The 18,492-nt window shown below is 36.1% G+C and overlaps 1 long non-coding RNA gene across 2 annotated transcripts in view; it reads right to left on the minus strand.

Annotated features, from left to right (window-relative positions):
- Window positions 1–6,638: 6,638 nt before the first annotated feature.
- LOC106027434 (uncharacterized) overlaps window positions 6,639–18,492 on the minus strand; it is a 133,773-nt gene continuing 121,919 nt past the window's right edge. For both annotated transcript variants that reach the window (XR_001201024.2, XR_010048835.1), the window contains 4 exons: window positions 16,235–16,347; window positions 14,455–14,690; window positions 14,211–14,308; window positions 6,639–12,853 (listed from right to left, as the gene is read on the minus strand). This is a non-coding gene — a long non-coding RNA (uncharacterized LOC106027434). The remainder of the gene's footprint in view (window positions 12,854–14,210; window positions 14,309–14,454; window positions 14,691–16,234; window positions 16,348–18,492) is intronic.

Below are 18,492 nucleotides of genomic sequence, written 5' to 3' on the forward strand. Positions count from 1 at the left end.
AGACTCCCTCCTCTCTAAACTCCTGCCTGTTTCTTTGCTATCCTTTGAAATACCGTATGTTTTTCTTTTTTTTTCTGTCATTGTTTTCTAAACTTCTTTGCTCTCTGCAAACTCATCTAATAAGTTTTGATTTTTACTCCATTCAGCCTCCAGTCTTGGTTTTTCTTAACAGAGCACAAGGGAAGTTGGGCTGCCAGCTTGTGCCCTGTATGAAGCTCAACATCCTTTTCCCCGCTGGGACAAAATGAAGTGCTTTTCGGGAAAATTTTTCCAAACTGACTGCTTATCAAACCTAGAAAACATGTGGCACATACTACCACGAGATCTGTGACAAGGAAAATGAATGATAGGAAGACCTGAGCCAGCTGTCTATGAGAGATCATGAATATCATCTCTGTGGGACCAGCCTCAGATGGGAGGTGGAAGCCCAGCAGCAAAAGAAAATCTAAAATATGTGGCTTCTCTTGGGGTTGAGTTTTCTGGGCCAGAAGCACATGATAGCCTAGCTGAGGGTCCCACAGTGTGTGCCTGTCCTAAACTAGTACTGGATAAGTGGTTGAACTGTCCAGGTCTCAACAAGGATGATCCGTATGAGGCATTACGAGTGGGAACTGTTGGGTTGTGGTAAAAAACACTTAGGACTTGGCTTATGGAGACCCAGTGTCTAATCTTAGCCAGTATTAGCTTCTCTCTGCTTCTCTTTGAACCATAGACAAACATCTGTGCTGCTGACATAACAACCTTGGGACCACCAAATTTAGCTTAATATCAGGAAGTGATGATCATGTCACAGGGTAAAACACACAGCACCTCTGAAAATGGATCAACTTATTTCCATTCATTTTATAGATAAGAAAACTGAGGTCCAGAGAATTGAGTCTTATGCTAGTTTACCCTGAGCATGTTATAACCTCAGTGTATCACAGGTGCTACACATACACATATTGGTATTCCTCCAATTCAATTTAATTTAAAAGTGAGGGCTATTTTCATAAGGAACAAGTGATTATGTACTTGAAATTGGCCTGATAGTTCCTCCTTAGCCTCACGTACTGTAACATTTCTTCCTATGCTCAACCTACCCCTGAGCTGTGCCCAAAGGCAGGATCTGATGGTGAACACAGGAACACCTAGAAAATCGTGCTCAGCCTCAAAGTCCTGGAACTTCTGGAGACACCCCAGGGCCAAGGTCATATTCTGGGACTTTGTCTCCTCATCTTGCCTTGACATGGACCTCTGTGAGGAAACTTGCAGGGTTTGGTATTCTCATATCAGGTTTTACCTCTACAGGAAAGGTGCCTGTGAAAAGCACTAGTCTTGGAAATGTGAAATCTTCTTGTTAATCTTGATGTGGACCTGTAAAATAGAGCAGATGACCAGCGCTCCTGATGGGTTACAGGAAAAACCAAGATGAAAAATTTTAAAACGCTTTATGCAATGAATGTTGTATGTGTTTGTATTTTAACCTAGATATTCTATTCTGCTATTTTTTTACTTGACGTCTGTATGGTGAAATGGCACTGGGGATGTTAGCAATTCAGTAACTTAGCAAGATTCTGTTTCAAAATAAGAAATTGAAAAAGGATTTGTGTGTGTAAAGAGTGGTGCTTGAATATGTAGCTCACTGTGCAGGCCTTGGGTTCAATATCAAGTACTATAAAAAATCATCAAAAAATTTTTTTTCACTTAAAATAAGAGCATCCTGTAAATATATGATATGGTCACTACAATTGCTCATTTATTTACTTCATAACCATCTATATCATGTAGTCTAGGCTCCAACTTCTATGTCTGAATTAAACTCCTTTACTAATGCACATGTTTCTCTATGGCCAATAAGACACATTCAGTTCCACGTGAACATTTTCACAGAGAAAGCAATTTAAAATGTGAAAAAAAAATTCACCCATGTTTGAGAAAGGAAGTTGCATTACTTTATGTGTTTCTAACACATCTCTTCAGAATGTTCCAGCCATGCCAATCTCTAAGTCTCTTTACAGACCAAGGAGGTAGGTGGGGCAGCTGTAAATAACTATGCAAAAAATAAAACCAAGGAGCATGTTCGCCCCATGAGCTTGGGCAAATAGGTTCTTTGGATATTTATGGGTTTTGTTTCTGTAGATAACTACAGGTATAAGAATATCTATCTCTTAGATTTCTCATAAAATAGAAATAAAAACACCTATGTGAAGTGCTTAGATCATAGTGATTTGCTCAAAGTAAATGCTTAACAATTGTGATTATTCTTATTAATAAGAGCCTATGTGTTTGGTTTTCAATGCTATTCTTTCTATTCAGTGAAGTCTTTACATTTTTATAATACAATTATTCTTATCTCACACATTGTTAATCCTAAATTGTCTCATATACATTTAAACTGAACTCTTTTTTGACTAGTTTGAATGACTATACAATCTGCCAGCTGAGAGTTCAGTGTTAGCTGTATAGCTACCTTTGTCTGGAAATGCATAGTGTAATTATTTGAACATTCCCTTTGTGCTTTCCTTTTATTATTTCATGAAAATGAGTGAGGAACAGAAAAATGAAAGTGCTCTTACTGGTAGCAAAAATCACAGGTACCATAAATTCACTGTAGTTGAGATAAAGATGGCAGTCTCTAGATGGCCAAGAATTGATGAATCTTTGTTGAGGGATTAAGATAGTCAACTGGGCATACAAATGCAAAGGAAAGGCATAAAATAATAATTAAAAACACTGGAAATATATTACTTATAATTATATATAATTAGTGAACCTTTAAAGGAATTCTTCAAACTATTTACCTTTCTGCAATCAAAAATTTCTTATAGCCTTGGAATTAACTTTTATATTTCTTACACCTGACCTCCACATAAGAAGGATTAGAATCTGAATGTGTTTGGAGGACCTGCTTCCAGGCAAGGCTGACGAGGAAGAAATATTGGCAGTAATAGTATTCTTCCTTAAACTACCTTTCTCCTACAATTCAGTTAAATACAGAGAAACTATAAACTTAGCGAGTAACTGCTAAGAAAAAGCATTACAGGCATTGGTGAGAAGAACTTTGTACTGTGGCCAATGTGCTCCTATTAGTGTGCTTGCACAGCAACTTCAAGGCAGTGTGATCTTTGTCTCTTCTACACTCAGAAAAACAAAGTACACCTGGCTGGTGTCTGCCCTGACACTAGATAGAAGTTGAGATGTGTTTATTTGAGGCTCAATAAGGGCTGTCTACTGATATCTGTGCATTTCTGCTTGGCTAAATAAAGCAGTAGCTTCCTCATAGTTTATATCACACTTTTGAATAAGATATTTAAGATAAGACCGTAGGAAAGTTCAAAACCCAGGCCATGTTCCTTTAAACAAAATGACATTTCTTAGTAAAGAGGTTCCCAGTGTCCCTTGCAGAAATATATCTGATTTCAGAAAAGGATTGATTCAAATAAAAATGTGTTTGTATAAGAAAAATTATTTTCTGCTGAGAAACACGTAGTTTGGGGTAAATTTATAGTTCTGGCCAGGTCATTAATATCTGGTTGTCAAAAAGTATTGGTTTGAACAAAAATATGTTGTAATAAAAATGCATTGTTTTTGAAGAAATTTATTGGTCCCATGAAAACCTATTCGATTCAGAAAGATATGTTGATTTCAATGAAAAATCTATTTGTTCTAGGAGAGATAGTGCTGGGCTCTCAGCTTTTCCATGGGAAAACTCTGTGACATTGATGTTCACTTAGAAAAATGAAACATGCGTGTAATTAGTGGAAAGACTGTGAAGAGAGAGCATAAGGCCTGTTTAATCAATAACGCTTAACAAGGACATAATGAGCTTCAATCTTCAGAGCACAATGACAAAATTAGCCAATGAATCCTTGCAAACACTCCAAAGAGAGGCGTGGGTGCCTCTGATTTTAGAGGACAGACACTACTGCAGGAGTAATGAGAAGATGGAAAGAACGTCATGAGTTGAAGACCAGAGACTTTGGACACCTCAAGAAAACTACTGCTCTAAATATGAAGCCCCTTTATTATAACACCTCCAGCCTTCTAATATTTGTCACCCATCTTTGCATGTTGTACTTTAGAGGCTTGAAATATAAAACGTTTATCTTAAATGAGAAACTCAAATTATAAATGAAGAGCAAAATAAAATGTAGATAACAGGAAACAGGGAGATAGCTCACAAATGGGAGGGGATCAAGAGGGAAAATAATGATAGAAGGAATTATATTGTGTCATGAGTTTGTGTAAACATTATACGCTGCAATCATGTACCAATAAAAAATAAATAAGACAAAAATTAAATCTACAGAAAAAACTACATTTCCAGATCATATTATCTCTAAATAATATTTCTATTTTTAGAAAAGGGACATAACAGTTTGACAAAAGGATGGAGAGGCTGAGTAAAGTAGTTTCTATATCCTATCTAAAACAGAAGCCCATCCCTAGAATTGTTGCTGAAAATCACCAAATCCAAAAGAAGTTCTCTTCAGTTGTTGGCTCACAGCAAAGCTTGACAATTTTTTCTTCAAATAGCCAGATAATAAATATTTTTAGGTTTTCCAGGGCTATACATTCTCTGGCATACTACTCAGCTCTACTACTCCAACATGAAAGTAGCCATAGACAATAAGGAAATCAATAACTCTGTGTTCCAATAAAACTTTATTTACAAAACAGGGAATGGGTTGAACATGGTCTATCAGCCAGAGTATATTTAAAGATGCAACCACTAGTAGCTTATCCAAGTAATTATGCAGAAATATACTGTTATTAAAAGCAGAGAGTAGATAAGAATAACCTTTGTGAAAAGTATGCAGGCAGTTCTCTTGTAAATTTTTCAGAGATGATGATTAGTGCAGAGACAATCCAAGAAGACTATGGCTTGAAGGAGAAAGATTCTACACGATGTTCATTGTAGCTTCAAGTATATAATTTCAATGCCAAATCACTTTCCTTTATACTAACTAAAACCTCATGATAGAACAGTATTTACTAAAATTGAACAGCAGGAGTATGGCTTCAGATGTGAGCTTTCTGCACAGCGTTAGAGATAGATGTGAAGGGAAGATATTTTTCTTATTCTAACTGATGGCAGCTGCTGCCTGTTGTGGTAAGAGGCAGTGGCAATGCGACTCTTGCTTGGGTGCCTGAAGCCACACCTGCTTTGTCTTATCTGGGTTCAGTGTGGTGATTTTTGGGATTCCATGATTTTAGAAGTCCTCTGCTTGTAGTGCTGCTTGGAACCCTGCAAATAGGATGTGAAAATTCATATCAAGAATAGGTATTGATTCTAGTCTAGATAAATTACATTAATCACTTCTCTGGGGACAGGGAAAAGGATGGTCAATTTGCTACCAAGTGGCTGGTTACCCCTTAAGAGAGGACGCTATGCAAAGGTTTTAGAAAATTTCTATTGCTGTTAACTTGAGCAATTGCTGGAAGTATCATTTCATAATCCTGCCTTGATAATTGGAAACCTACATTCTTCACTATACCTGCCCTTTACCTACCATGGCCATTCCTTCTACATACCTGTGACATTGCTGTTGGTAGGGTTGGTAATAGATGCTGGCTTGACTTCTGCCTGAGTCATTCTGGAAACAGTTTAGTGTCCTTTCTGTGGTAAATGTGCTTCAGTGGGTACATGTGGGTAGTTTGAGAGTCTTCCCTCTACTTATCCATTCCTGTAGGTTGCCACAAATGCCACACGGTACCTTTTCCACCCTTCATTCCTCAAGTACTGCAGGCTCCGAGACCTCAAATGGTCTGCACAGCGAGAGTATAAATCACAGACAAGACTTGCTGACAGTCATCTCTGTAGTAACCTTTCTAGGTTTGTGTTACTACATTTCCAGCCCTATCTTTATTTTTTGTTTTGAATCAGGGTCTAGTTAAATTGCTATGTTGCCCAGGCTGGGATCAAACTTGTGATCTTCCTGTTTTAGCTTCCCAGAATGCTAAGATTATAGGCATGCAGTACCACACCCAGTTTTAGTGACTTTTAATTTCCCTTCTTGGTTTAGGGTGAAAACGATTTCAGAGGCTTCCACTGGTTTTCCCAAGGACTGTAGATTTCAGACTTATAGCAAAAAAGCCAATAAGAGGGCTTTGATACACACCTTGTATATTTAACCCTATGTATATTCAAAGAAAAAAGGGGAGGGATAACAAATAGTAGGTTTGTGATTCTCTTTAATTCATGCCTAAACTAGGGCTACCCTTATTATCTAGCCCTCATGGCTCTAGCTTAAAGAGAAGGGATACAATAATATTTGAAGGCCCGAGGGATCAATATGATTTTGCAATGTATGTTTACAGATCCTTAAAATATTTTAGTAATTTACAGTGTATATTCCCCTAAGTCAATGGCCATAGATCTGTTGTTATTCTGGTGGTACCAAATGAGGGACACAGGAATGATTGCAGTATACTCTTCTCATGAGTTTACAGCTTTTTAGGAGCTCTGTTTATCCTCTAGTTAGTGGGTCTCTAGCCTGAAAACTCTCATATCTAGAAACTAGGCAAGGGACTAAAATTTTATTGTGATAGTTTTCCTCAGAGTCTTGCTGATACACATCACTCTACTTTATAAATGAATATATATATATATATATATATATATATATATATATATTCTTGTTGGCTATTTATCTTGCCCCTAGGGATGTTGCATTTATGTTCTAGATTGTAAGTTTCTCATTTCTTACAAATGTTTCTACTTATCTTGCTCTTTATGATTATAAAGCAACCAGTGCCCCTTTGAATTTTGCCATCTTCTATCAGTTGGTCCTGTTCTGAAATGACATCTTAACATCAACTTTGCTCTGCAGGACACATCTTCTCACTGATGCTGGTGTTGCTGTCATATGCATGGCCTATAATAATTTCATACACAGAGGTCTCCAGGTGGTAGATGAGCTGAGTCTTAAAGAATAGGCACATATTAGGCATATGAAGATTATTGAGTGGAGAATATTCTAAGCACAGGGGAGAAAAGCCAAAACAAAAACCTAACTAACTGAGAGATTTCCTAGGTCCCAGAATACAGTATACATGCAGTAGAGTTATATATAAAGCAGAATCTGTACACGGTCTTATGATTTAGCCTGTTGGTAGTAGCAAAAGAAAGACAATGCCAAAAAGCCTGCACAAAGAGGTAAGGACAGGAAACATTTCCTGTTGTCTCTGATAAATACCAAGTGAAAATCAGAGTAAGAAAATGGAAGCTGGGGGCAGGGGAGAGGGTGGCAGTGGCCCAAGCACTGCAGACACATGTAAGGTAAGAGTTTAGATGCTTAGGCCTGCAAACCTTCCAGCTATGTGACACACAAGTGAGCTGTTTCCATTCCAACAGGTAACCATATTATCCACCAGCCCTAGGGGATGCAGCTTCCCTAGCAGTAATTTAGGCAAAGCTGATTATTTTCTTTAAGCACCAAGTCTTTTTGTTTTTGTCACGAAAGATTTCCACACGGGCTATTGGCACCAACTTACTTGCCAAGAGATGTGGGGATTTGACCTTCAGAATCCCTTATGAGACTGTGAAGAAGGAAGTTGAGCTTACTAGAAATTTCTTATCTCTTTTGTCATTCTTTTTTTCTTTTTCTTCTGACATACTTGGCTCCAGATGGATACTAAAGATCATCAGAATGCAGTTTTTCAGAATAAAACTACAGTCTAGAATTACACAGCACATGCTTGGAAGATAAAGAATCGATGAGGAAAATAAGCTCTTATCTAACATACACACATAACAAGTCTTCGATTAGAGTCTAAATAGGAGAGACCTTATGTTTTGAGGGTCCAATGACTCAGTGAGTACTTAAATCTCTTCAATTAACAATATCACCAAATGGACATCAATCAGTGATATCCTTCACACATCTACAGCACAGAAAGTCACTGAACTCACAGGGCTGCAATTCTGTTTTCTCAAAGTTACATTCCTGTAAAGATTTCATTGTATTGAGCTCTCACTCATAACCCATTGTCCAGGGCCACAGGGAAAAATTCTTAATCAATTCAGGTAGCTCATGCATTCTTACATGCAGTCTTCTTTAGACTGCCTTGGGTTTTCCACATAATCACAGCCACACACTTTTTCCTTATTCTTAAAAGAATAAGGTCATTTATTTTAATTTTATTTTAATTTTTTCTCTTTCTTATCCTTTGTTCCTATCTGTGGGCTTCATGGCTATAATTACTCAACTTCTGACTTGGACAGAAATAATTGTACTTACAGGGAGTGGGTGTGAATGTGCATATGTGTACTGCAAGAGAGGAGTCAGATCTAAAGAACATGGAGAAGGATAGCACAAATGGTATTCTAGTAAAGAGAGTTTCAGACCCAATAGACCCGTAGATGATAAGATAGGGCTACTAATAAGGAAACAATGAATAAAAGAGGAGGTAACTGGCACATAAAAGAGTGCCTTCTAATCTCAATAAATGGCTCCAAACCTATGCCAAAGAGGCAAAATCAGGTGCTGAATGTATGGATAGATCTTGGTTTCCAAGAAGAAAGAAAGGTCTTATGTATCTATATATTTTTAGGACATTGTTCTGTTCATTTTGGTCAAATGAATCTTGGTAATATCTAACTAAAAAACTCACATAGAAATGTCTTCAGAAAACATTCATAGAATAAATGAATATGTGAAATGTCAATACTTAAGGCAAATAGCAGAACCCATGCATAATACTGGAAAGATAGTCTGAGTCAAAACTCAGGTGCTGCTGTTTTGATTTTAATTCTCCCCAATGTATCTGCATCTCCAAAGCAGAAAAATCAAATATGAAGAGAAGAAGAAGCAATATCTTTTCTTCATCCAAGAAAAGGTTCATGGTTGAAGTCTCCATAACCAAACCTAGATTGACAAGAGGAGAGTGTACACATTTATTTAATGTTTTGTGCTATACAGGAGTTTTCAGAAATAAAGACACAAAGGAAAGGGGAAATTTGTGCCTTTTCAGGAAGAGGCAGGAAGAGGTGTGGCTGAAGGTCAGAAGGGGATGAGCTGATGGTAATTTGCCAGGAGAATTTAACAAAACCTGTTTATTCTTGCACTTCTTGACATTCCCATGTTCCATTCTCTGCCTCTGGGTTTAGGGCAGTTTACCTGTGACACGAAGGCTTTGAGAGGAAGAGGGAGAGAAGGTCAGGGAGTTACCTTCCTAGATTAGATGGTCTACTTAAGGGAAGGAAAGAGGGCAAGAGAACAGGGATCTTTCTGTTCCTCTGTTTTTTTAGTTTCCAAGATGCCATAATTTGGGATAATATTTTTTAGACTCCCTCGAAGTTAAGGCTTAAGGTTACTAATGATAACACTGCACGAACCCGCCCTATTTCACATTAACGTTGAAATTGCAGAGGGTTTTCAAATTGAATCTGAGTTTTCTTCAACAATTTTTCATAACAAAATATTCTGTTACTAATGGTGCATCGATAGCCATGAGTTAATTCTGGAGGAAAGAAGGGAAGATTGTGAAACATCTTCCAATTCAGAGTTACGAACAACCCCACTTGGAAGTAGTTATGATTGTACTTTGGGTTTCTTACACCAAAAGAACAATCTTATGTCCATCTGCATAACAGCTTAAAAAAGAACTAGATGTGAACTCTGTCACCCTACTTAATTTTTATATTATTTGAACTCTCGATTTATAGTTTTACCATAAGGAAAATGGACATAATGCAAATTGTTGTGCATGTTCTTTGACTGAGCATTCTTAGTCTTGAAATACGAAAGAGTTACAAAACCCCAAATTTTTGAGTAAAAACACACTGCCACAAGTAGGAAATCCCACACCTGACCTTGTGTGACAGATCACAGTTGAAACACAGGTGCACTGAAAGCATTGCATAAAATTACCTCCAGGCTATGTGTATAAAATGTAGATGAAATATAAATGAATTTTCTGTGTAGAGCTGGATCCCATCCCCAAGATAGCTCATCATACATATTTGAGTATTTCAAAATCCCTCAGACTCAAACATGAAACACTTTTGGCCCAAAGAATTTGGAATAAAGGAGAATTGTACCAGGCACATAAATGCATCTAGAGGAGCAAAGACTTTATCTTTTTCTTTTACTGTTCTCTGTGAAGAGATGAGTTTCAGAACTGAAAGCCTTAGAGTTTAATCACAGAAGAAGTAATGAACATAAACTTCAAACATGAGATTTAATGCAGGAAATTGGTTATAGAGGTGATGAAAGAATTGAGACAGCAGAAAGACAATTTCGTGCAGGAAATCACTGTCCCCCCTGAAAAAAGAGGCTCAACTCCTACAGATGATGATACGAGACTGAGGAATTGAGAGTCATTGAACAAACCTGGAGCTGGGGTGTGCATGGCTGGCAGAACCTAAGATCGTAGAAGAATTACTTTCCAGTGTGTATGGAGAAGGCAGAGACAGCCATGACCAGAGACACTGTACAAAGTAGAGAGACGGGAAACATTACCCCCTGGATTTGGTCTTCTACTCGCCTTCCAGTCTTTCACCCACAGGCGCATATTTACATCTACTTATAAATCAGAGGACGAGAGACTAAAATTTAGTTTTCTGAGGTTCAGAAAGGAAAGGAAAAAGAGTAAGAATGGAAGAATAAAAGATAAATTTAGTATCTAAATTCTGCATGATTTACCTGAAGCATGTGAAGGTCTGTCTTGTATCCTCTCTCCTCTTCAAAATAACTAAAATATTTCCCTTTTCCCAGCAAAGTTCTTGTTAATATTCTCTAAGTGAGACTCCTGATAATTTTAGAGGTGACTAAAGTTTAATGTGATCTGTGCTCAAAGTATCTAGAAGAACTGGGTGGGGGAACCCAAGATTCTCTTCTCAGGTAGGAAATCAGAACTCATTAGTTTGACAATTTACCATACTCATAAATATTTAAAATGAATGATCCAATGATTATATCATCACTTGGGTTCCAAGTCTGAAACTGTCATGAACTAAAATGAATTTCACTATTTACAACCTCAGTTTATATAATAGGTATATGCTCTTGCAAAATGGAGTTATCTAATCTTGGTAAATTAGACAATATTCAGTACATTAGAATTTTTTATAATTTCAGTTAATTTCACAGAAAATTATTTTGTCAACTTAAGAATTTTCTTGTTATGAAAATAATCATTTCCTGGGAATCTATTTTATAAATTCTGATTTTTGACATACTGGTATTCTTTCAAGTAGATATAATTCTATTTTTCAGCCTCACCGACATTAGCCATTTTACAAACCACTTACTAAATGCCACAAGAGTGGTAACAATGAACTGTTATAAAGGAAAGGAAGGAAGAATGAATTCTAGATAGAAGCATGTGGTATGGCATTATGAGGGAACTGATTTGGCTAACACTTTAATACATGGCAATTTCTTTATAATCAGGAGATAAACAAAAGCTGTATCAGTGGGAAATCACATTATAGTGTTAAATAAGTGATGTAGCAATATTTAAATGGAAATTACTGGAATTTAGACAAAACATGGCTTGCATGGTCAGATTATGAAGAATACTGAATCTTGAAATATTTAATACTCAAGAGGGTCCTTACGTGTTTTTGCTTTGATACCAGTGAGATATGGCTAGAATTCAAAAAATTAAAGTTTATTTCTACTTCTCAAATTTTATAGATTATCTTTTTATTAAAATCAGTTTTTCTCTATATAGTGATATTACATTGTAAGATGCCATAGTATAGGAGAGGTATATATAAAGAAAAGATAGTTTCTGATTTCCACAATAATTTGTTTTGCACTGATAGTTATATCTACTGTTTCCAGAAAATGTGAGGTGAGAGATTTTAGTAGAAACCTGGGGTTATTCTAAGTGTAACTCCACCAGTATTTCATTGATGCTGTAGAATCAGTGTTCTCAAAGAGAATCATGCCCTGACTCCAACATGATTTCTCCAAATCTGACTCAGAAAGAGTTCTTGATTTCTCTGGAAAGTTAAAATTCAGACATATGTACATATATATCATATAACTTGAATGATCTGCTTACAAAGAATCAGTTTAAACAAGAATTTGAATATGTATATCATTCTCAAACTTATGTTTTCACCTAATCTGAAAATATCTATGTCTAGACTCTGTTTAGAAAACCAAATTAAAAATCAGTAAGTAGCATAAGAACAAAAGATCAAAACCTCATTGTCGACCGCAAAAATTACCTTAGAAATAGAACAAAAAGTTTCAGTTGTTACAATTTTACTGAATTTCAGAAGAGACTCAGATACTGATGTTTCATCCATTTCTTGAGAATGGAGAATTGAAATGAGCAATCTATGATCACACAATTAATTCTTTTGAAATGCAGACATGCCCAATTTTACTCCAGCTAGTTTAAATACGTTTTCTGTAAATGAGTTCCTTAAACATTTATTACCATCATGCCATTGGTTCTCCCAGTGCTCTGCCGAAGAGTTATGTGGAACAAAATGGGAAAGAGGGGGGATTTTAACTGCCTTTACAGAATGATGAAATCTATCGGCCATTTAAAGATCAAATCCAGAAACTAAATCTCCTTGACTTTTCCTGGAATTTATAGTGTGGGGAGTTGCATGTGGTTGACTCACTAGTTAAACCCCTCACACTCGAAAGACAGTATGTTCAAACAAAGCAAACAGCCCAAAGCAAATGCCATGCCCGGTGAAGACGTCATAGGCTCGTCTCGGCCCAAATCCAGTAGCAGCAATACATAATGCATGACCGGCACGATTTCTTCTTGCTCTTCTAGCTTGGCCATTGCTCAAGTCCAAGCCCCAGTGGAATCAAGTAATCAAATACAGATTTGGAGTCATTAAATCTTCAAGGAGAAAGTTTTTTAAACATTTGGTTTGAGCAGTGTTCACAAACTGGAGAAGCAACAAAAGAAAAATCAATTAGAAATAGGAAGTTGGCTGGGATAACATAATAAATTATTTTAAATTTTCATTACGGCCTTGAATTTAACTCCTGCTAATCTGAAAAGTGAAGAGTCTAGGAAGATGATCTCCTGTCCCTACGTCTTACTCATCTCTAAAATGCAAGACTGGAGGAAAGCATCTTGTGCTTGGGATGTTACTGCTTCCTCATAACAGGACTGAGGAAAAATATCTGCTTATGAGTTTCCAGCTCTTTATCTGACAAATGGAAATGCAAATATTCAGTGTTCTAATAAGAACTGAATAAGATTTTATGAAAAATTGCTTCATAACTTAGAAGGAACTACATACATGCAGGCTTTTGTTACTATTCCATTCGAAAGCAGAAGGTTGAACTGGGATGGGGTCTGTGCTTCACCCCCACCGAAGCACATTGCATGGATAACATTTTTAATGTTGTCATTGTCTGCAGAATGGGTCTATTGCTAGGGCCCTAAAGAATGGTTCCAAAAGAAAGTGAGAAAACCAATTAAAACCAATTTAAATATACAACTTTGCCAAAAAGAAGAAGTGGGGAAGAGACAGGATAAAGACAACTTATATATTCATGAAACTTGTTTGTCAAACGGTGAAGCTGGTTGAGCTTATGGTTTTAACAACCTGCTGCTCTCGTCTGTCTCTGTCTGTCTCTGTGTCTCTGTCTCTGTCTGTCTGTCTGTCTGTCTGTCTGTCTGTCTCTCTCTATCTTTCTCTGTCTCTTCTCCTGAAATCCTTTCTGTGTCTCTTTCTATAGCTGCCTCATTTTGTCTTGTTAAAGTGTCGATTCCTGTTTTTTTCCACACACTGGGAAGACAAAGCAGCACTAAGGCTATAGCATGCAAAAGAAGGACAGTCCTTTCAATTCATAAAAGTATTTGGAAAGACTATGACTGGTTTCCATGCTCCCCTTAAACCAGTCACTGGCTCCAGGGAAGTGTGACCGTAGGATTGGCCTTGGCTGAGGCATATGAGTCCTTGTATCCAACTAGGGCCATATGGAGTTAGAGACAATAGTCCCAAAGAAAGGATAACATGCAGACAAACAAAAGGATCTCTACTACAAGTAACTTTTATTAAGTCATCTGGGGAGCCTCTCATTACAAAACATTTTAAAACTGTTTCTAAACAGTCACAAAGAAATACACCTTATTGGGGTTACAGAGTGTTATGGAATGAAAGACCCTGAAATTTGAAAGGATCTTGGATGAAGAGCATTATTATTTTTATATTCTACATGGGAATATGGAAGCTAAAATAACAAAATAACTTGATAAACAACACCATGAGAAGTAGAAGCTGATCTTGAAACCTGGTTCTTGGTGTGGGAGTCCCTCCTCTTTAGTAACCTGCCTTTGCTCCTGATTTGAAGCTAGGAAGGGCAAGTCAAATGTCTGGACAGGATCGTACCTGTAAAAGACATAGTACAGATTCAGGAATATGGTAACAGCAAAAGTGGGGCTAGTTTCTATTCTTCTTTCCAGTTTATTACACACTCACTGATCCCCCCAAGTTTTCAGTCGACAGTATTCAAATTTTTGTGAGAATTTACTTACCCAGTCAGCTCTTTTCTTTTCCTTTTTTATTGGATTTTTAGAGATACCTTTTAGTAAGCAAGTTTCCTTTGATATTTTAAATGACTTTCTTATGTTCTTTATTTAATCTCTCTCAAATCCAAAACATAGAAAGCATGTAACAGGAAAAGCCTAGTAGTGATGGAAAACCTTTTAGAGGTTTCAACAATGCAAACAGCTGGTTTTAGGTTGTGTGCCATAGGTTCACCACCACTGGCCTAGAGAAATGGAAAGATGTAAAAAGGGAAGATTCAGCAGTGTGTCTAAGTGAAAAACCCGCAGCATTGGTCATAAAAGGTGTATTTGTTAGGCATTGCTTTTACGTTTGTTAGACGGTATAAACACAGACCAGTCTGGGTATAAAGCACAAAAACAGATAAAGATACATAATGGTTGCATCCAGAGCAATGTTAAATGGCATTAGAAAAATAAATACTCCAAAATGAGACGACTTTCAAGACTTTTAACTTAACTGTAACGGTGAACTTGGGGTGGAACTTCAAAGATCAAATAACCCACTCTTCACTAATGCTATACACTGAAATCCTGGAAATTCTTAATTTTGAGAAAAATTGTTTTTCATCCCATTTTATACTTCCTCTTCTATTTAAAGAGCCCGAGAACTTTTAGGACTTTAACGAGTTAATAATACACCTTTCCAAAGCAGAAGTTATCATCAGCAACTTCTATCCCTCAACTTGTGGGACTAATAACAATATTGTCAGATGCCAAAGACAGACGCATGTGGTGCTTGGCTCATGAGCCAGCCAACATGGCCTTGTTGAATTCAGCTCCATTTTGCAAACCAAATGCAAAGCCACATGGCAGCCTCTGTCAGGAGTAGGAGTATAGCTGGTAACTGCCGAGCTATCAGCTGAAATCCACCCTCCCACATATTTCATTTAAAACAATCACCACATATTTGCTGTGGACTTTTCTTTCATTATAGTCCAACCCTGATATTTAATCAGTCTCTGCGCTTTTCTGTTTGAACAAGTTGATCCTAAACCATAATAATAATAAAAAAAAAACAGGTTCAAGAAATGTCATCAGCACCCTATTATCCCCTCTCTGTGAACACATTCATAATGCATTATAGCTTCAATGGAAAGGTTGCTTATGATTAAAATTAATAAAAGAATTAAAGCTGCATTTGTGGTGATGGTCTCCTTTAATTTGGCTTTCATCAGTTGGACCATAAAATTGAAAGTTGGGGGATGAGGAATAGACTGTGTGTTAGGAATATATATTACATTCATTAAACATTACATAAGGGAAGATTTTAGAGTCAATCTCTCCTTTAACTAACATCTCAGACTGGCATCATATCTGCTAAGAGAGTAGCTATATTTCCCTTATTAAGACTACTTAGTAATAAGAACTAAAATGTAGAGAAAAAAATATCAGTTGGGATATTATATCTTCCAGGTGGTCAAGATCTTTCAGATTCATTATATTTTGATGGTCATTTACTCATGCTTTGTCAGTTAGTGTAGCACATTCTTTGGCAACTTATCACATTCAAGGAGCTTTTACTTCATATTTAATATATTGCAAAGAGATGAAAAATAAGCATGACTGGAAAAGAGCAGGGTGTCTGTGTGTATCTATGGTATGTTTGTAAATTATGGACAATACTCAAAATATTTTTCAAGTACACACACAACAGCAGCTGCCAATTGAAATAGATATTACCAGAAATATTGATTGAGCTGTGCCATCTGAACACCAGCTCTCCCTTGTTGGGCGTGGTGGCACATACCTGTAATCCCAGTCATCAGAAGGCTGAGAAGGAACTGCAGTGAGTTCGTGAGTTTGAGGCCAACCTGGGCTACAAAGTGAGTTTAAGGTCAGTCTCAACTGCATAGTGAGACCCTGTCTCAAAAAAAAAAAAAAAAAAAAAAGTGAGAAATCACTCCAACTGCCATCCAAAAGCCTAGTTCTGTAGTAATAAGAGTGAGAGTGCTTACAGAAAGACACAAACTACTAAAATTAACTCAAGGAGAAATAAGGAATCTAAGTGAGCCTGTAATAAGTGGAAATTTAATTTCTAAATTAAAAAAATACAAAGACAAGCCTACAACAAATGACTTCACAATTGTTTTTTTCCAAATATTTGAAGAAATGACCCCAGTGTTTCACCACTTCTTCAAAAGACAGAAAAGGAAGGATTTCTCATTACTTTTTATTGTACAATATTACCATAATACAAAACTTGGTGAAGATACCATGAAAAAAGAAAATTACATACCAATATCTTTTATGAATATGGATAAAAATGTGATAGATTGAATTATTTCACTGTAATATCAAGAATAAAATAGGAATGTATCCTTTCAACATTTCTATTCAACTTTTGCTGGAGGTACTGTCCATGAAAAATAGACAAAAGAAAGAAATAAGGAAAGACAGCCAGATTGAAAAGGAAGAAGCAAAACTCTATTCAAAGGTGATGGGTCACATATTTATAAATTCTAGAGAAGTGCACTAGAAAGTTACTAAAGCTAGAGAAACATTTCATTAAGATTGTAGGACACAAGTTCATTATACAAATCAGTTTTATTTCTATACATTCAAAATGCACAATATAAAAATGAAATTAATAAAATAATGCAAATTATAATAGTATCAAATAATAGAAGTAGAGATACATTTTGAGACAATTATAAAATCAAGAAAATGAGTATAAGTAAATAACCTTATTCTGCGCCTCAGTCTTCTAGAAAAAGAAGTACAAGTCAAACCAAAGGCCCACACAAGGGAGAAAACTATAAGTATCAGAACAGAAATTAACACAATTGAGACTTAGAAAAGAATACAAATAGTTGGTTCTTAAAATAATAAATACAATTGATAAAAACCTAGCTAATCTTATCAGAAAAAAAAAAGGAAAGAAAAAACTCAAATTCATGCAATGAGGAATGAAAATGGTGAAATGACTATGGATCTTGTGGAAATTCAAAAGATAAACAATAGCCACTTTGAAAATCTTTACTACCATAACAGAAGAAATAGAAAACTTCCTAGAAATGTATGAATTACTAAAGCTAAACCGAGATATAAAGATTGTAAATAACCCAATATTAAATAGTGAAGTTGAAAATGTAATTAAAAACTTACTAACCAAGAAAAGCCCTTTTCCTGATGGATTCACAGCTGAATTCTACAAAAAATTTGAGAAGGTTTGATGCCAATACTCCTCAAACTCTTCAATTAAATTGAAAGACATGAAATTCTCCCTAATTCATTCCTAGAGGCAACAATTACCCTGATACCAAAGCCAGAAAAAGACCCAAACAAAAAAGAGAACTATGAACTAATTTCCTTAATGAACATAGATGCAAAAATTCTCCATAAAATACTAGCACACAAAATGCAGCAAATCATCTAGAAGATTATACATCATGACCCAGTAGGATTCATCCCAGGAATTCAGGGTTGGTTCAATATATGCAAATCAATCAATGAAATACACCACATGAACAGACTCAAAGACATAAATCACAAGATTATCTCAATACATGCAAAAAAAGCTTTCTCATCACTCATTCCTGATAAAACCCTAAAGAAAGATAATAGTCTTTACTTCAATATGATTAAAGCTATCTATGACAAACCAACAGCCATTGTCATCCTAAATGAACACAAACTGGAAATTTTCACTTTAAAAATCAGGTACATGATAGTTCTGGAAACATTAGCCAGGGAAATTAGACAAGAGAGAGAAGTAGAAGGAATAAAGATAGGGAAAAGAAGAAGTTAAACTATCATGATTCATAGATAATATATACTCTACATGGAAGATACCAAAAACCTCTATATTTAATAACAAATTCAGACTCAAAGTCAACACTCAAAAATCTATAGCTTTCCTATACACAAACAACAAAATACCTGAGACAAACTAGGGAAACCACAGCCTTCACGATAGCACAAAAATAAAATACTTACAAATCAACCTAACAAAGGAAGTAAAAGATCTACAGATTGAAAATTACAGAATTCTGAATAAATGAACTC

This window comes from Cavia porcellus, unplaced genomic scaffold, assembly GCF_034190915.1.
Source record: "Cavia porcellus strain 051 isolate PalLab524CR breed Dunkin Hartley unplaced genomic scaffold, mCavPor4.1 scaffold_7, whole genome shotgun sequence".
Lineage (NCBI taxonomy): Eukaryota > Metazoa > Chordata > Mammalia > Rodentia > Caviidae > Cavia > Cavia porcellus.